The sequence below is a fragment of the Lipotes vexillifer genome, unplaced genomic scaffold, assembly GCF_000442215.2.
Source record: "Lipotes vexillifer unplaced genomic scaffold, Lipotes_vexillifer_v1.1 scaffold36, whole genome shotgun sequence".
NCBI classification, from domain to species: domain Eukaryota; kingdom Metazoa; phylum Chordata; class Mammalia; order Artiodactyla; family Lipotidae; genus Lipotes; species Lipotes vexillifer.
In genome coordinates, this window is record NW_006792448.1 from 1,234,791 (window position 1) to 1,237,431 (window position 2,641).

General features: G+C 60.6%; 1 non-coding gene across 1 annotated transcript; it reads right to left on the reverse strand.

The window, feature by feature from the left end:
- Positions 1–2,334: 2,334 nt before the first annotated feature.
- On the reverse strand, positions 2,335–2,407 carry TRNAG-CCC (transfer RNA glycine (anticodon CCC)). The gene has a single exon. It is a non-coding gene; the product is annotated as a tRNA-Gly (tRNA).
- Between the last annotated feature and the right edge of the window lie 234 nt (positions 2,408–2,641).

A 2,641-nucleotide genomic window follows, 5' to 3' on the forward strand; every position in this document is an offset into this window, starting at 1 on the left:
CCGCCTCCCATACCTGAGCGGGGAGCGGCGCCGCGCGGCCTCTCCCCCGCCCGCCCGCCCGCCCCTCCTGCCCGGCCGCCGCCGCGCCGCCGCCGCCGCGGGAGTAAAGGTCGCGCGGGCCGAGAGCGAGCCGGCCGCGGCGCCTCCAGGAAGCCGGCGGGGCAGGTCGGGGAAGAGAGAAAAGAACCGAGAAACTCTCGGGCAGCCCGGGAAGATGGCGCCAGACGGGCCGGCCGTGGACTGAGAGCCGCCGGGGCCGCGAGGAGCCGGGACCCGCCGCCCCCGGGACACGAGCGAGGGCCGCCCGCTGGCCACGGGGTCCGGGCTCGGCCCGGCCCGCGGGGGTCATGTCGGTCAGCGAGCTCTACAGCCAGGTGAGTGCGGGCCGCACCGGGCCCGGGGTACGGGTGAGGGCTGCGGGGCGGGCGGCTCTCGGGGGCGCCTTCTCCTGCGGCTCCGCGGGGCTGGGAGCGGCGGGGGACGCCTCTCACGCTCCCCCTCATCGCCGCCTCCGCGCTCCGAACTTCGGGTGGCGGAGAAAGTTTGGCTGTTCCGGGAGCGCCCCGCGGTGACCGCCCGCGGCTCCCGCCCCGGCCAGGGCTGTCCCCCGCTCCCCGACGCTGTGCCGTCGCTGTCCTCGTCCCGGCTCCGTCCGGCTGAGGTCCCCGAACTGAGGGGGTGTCCCCGCCAGCTCGGAGCCTAGGGCGCGGGGACCGCCCCCCGCGGTGGTCGCCTGCTCGTGGACCCCACCTCGGTGCTCTGCAGCGTGAGCTCCCGAGGCCCACCCTCTCGAGTGCCAACGAGGGGGAACCCTGAACTTGGGGGTGGGGTATTCCTCAATTTGGGAGTGGGGAGAGAAGGGGACTCAACCTGCTGTGAGGGGTGAGACGGCTCTTGGGTGGGTAAGCAGTGGGTGAAGGATGCTCGAGGAATCGGGAGAGAGCCCAGGGAAGCGCATTCTTACTTTGCCGCGGGTGGGCATTTTGAGGCGTCCCCTCTGGGTGGGCACTCGGTGGGCTTCAGTCATTGCGGGAGGGGGTCGGAGTAATGCTGACTCGGGGGTGGACTGTGGATTTCCAGGATGTCCTCAAGGTCAGAATGGATGCGCAGGGCTCCTTCCTTAGAGTCGGGAACAGGTGCGGCCGCAGGGACTCCCCGCTTACGCAGCAGTTGCTGTGATTAAAGTTAGAGACCAGCCACCGCTTCCCGAAGCGCCCACAGCCGAGCTGCAGCCGCCCGGGCCCCCTCGGGTTTCAATTTGGCATTGAGGGGCAGTTGAGGGGGTGAGGGGCCTTTAAGCTACCCCTCCCCCCTTTAAAAAAAATAAGTTTTGGATGTCCGTACACCTCGTCCGCCGGTTTTTCTTCTCTGTGGCCGGGATACGTTTGACAGTGCTTAGTGTCCACCGATTCGTTTGCAGAGGGGTGCGCGGTGTGCTCGTGGGTTGTGGGTGTGTGATTCCCAGGACTTGGGCCCGGGCCAGCAGGTCTGGGCGGGGGAGGAAGAGGTACTTCCGCATCCTCACCTGGCGACTGCTCAGAGCCGCCCCCGCGCGTGGGCCAGCCCTTCAGCTGGGTGGGCTGGCCACCCCTTTCCGTTTGAGGAATTTTCGAATCCCTTCTTCCTCCTGGAGGGGGACAGGGCCGAGGCGGGAAGACGCGAGGTGGCAGTGGAGGGTGTAACCGGGCTGGGGACGGGGTCACCATAACCTGGTGCACCTGCTCCGCCCCCACCAGGTCCCCTGGCAGCGACCGCTGATGAAAGACAGCTTCTGGGAGGAAGGGATGTGAGGTTCGAGCCAGGGGTGAAAACTGGCGTTTCTGGCTTTGGAAGAGCCACCCTATCCCGTTTACCCGTGGGAGTCTTGGGAGGAGCCCTCGAAGTTGTTTCCCTGAAGCAGTTATCCGGAACCTCAACGGGAGGCTGGAAACCAGCGAGGCAGGGAAGCTTTGTCACACTAAAGTGCACAAAGAATACTGAGTGCACACTCAGTATACCTGCAATGTATCATAAAGTACCTTATCAGACAGTAACTAATTGCTGTATTATATGAAGCTAATGGACAATTGAATAAACCCTTAAGTTTTGGATCCCTGATTTTGAAAAACAAGAACACTGCATTGCTTTTAAAGACAACTTTCAGGGAAAACACTCAATTTGATTTTTAGTTAGAAATGAGTATACTGCTTGTTAATTATTAGGAATGATGAGTTAGTGGGAGTCTGAGCTAAAGTTCCAGTGTACTTTTCCTTCTTTTAAAAAATTATTTATTTTGGTTGTGCTGGGTCTTTGTTGTGGCGTGTGGGCTCTTCATTGTGGTATGTGGGATCTTAGTTCCCTAACCAGGGATCGAACCTGGGCTCCCTGCATTGGGAGCACGGAGTCCTATCCACTGGACCACCAGGGAAGTCCCCCAGTGTACTTCTTCTTGACTTATGGATATAGGGACAAATAGGGTTCATGAGGAAAAGGTCTTGGAAAGGCGCTCAAGGTGCTTAAGAAAAAAAGTAGCTTCGTTGGTGTGAGCGTTTGGCATACTTAGTCCAAAAAGAGTCTTAGAATTTCTCCCTAAGGCCCAGGAACTGTACCTCACTGTTAATGGGTTTCTAGTTCTTAATCATTTCTAGGTTTATGAATCTCA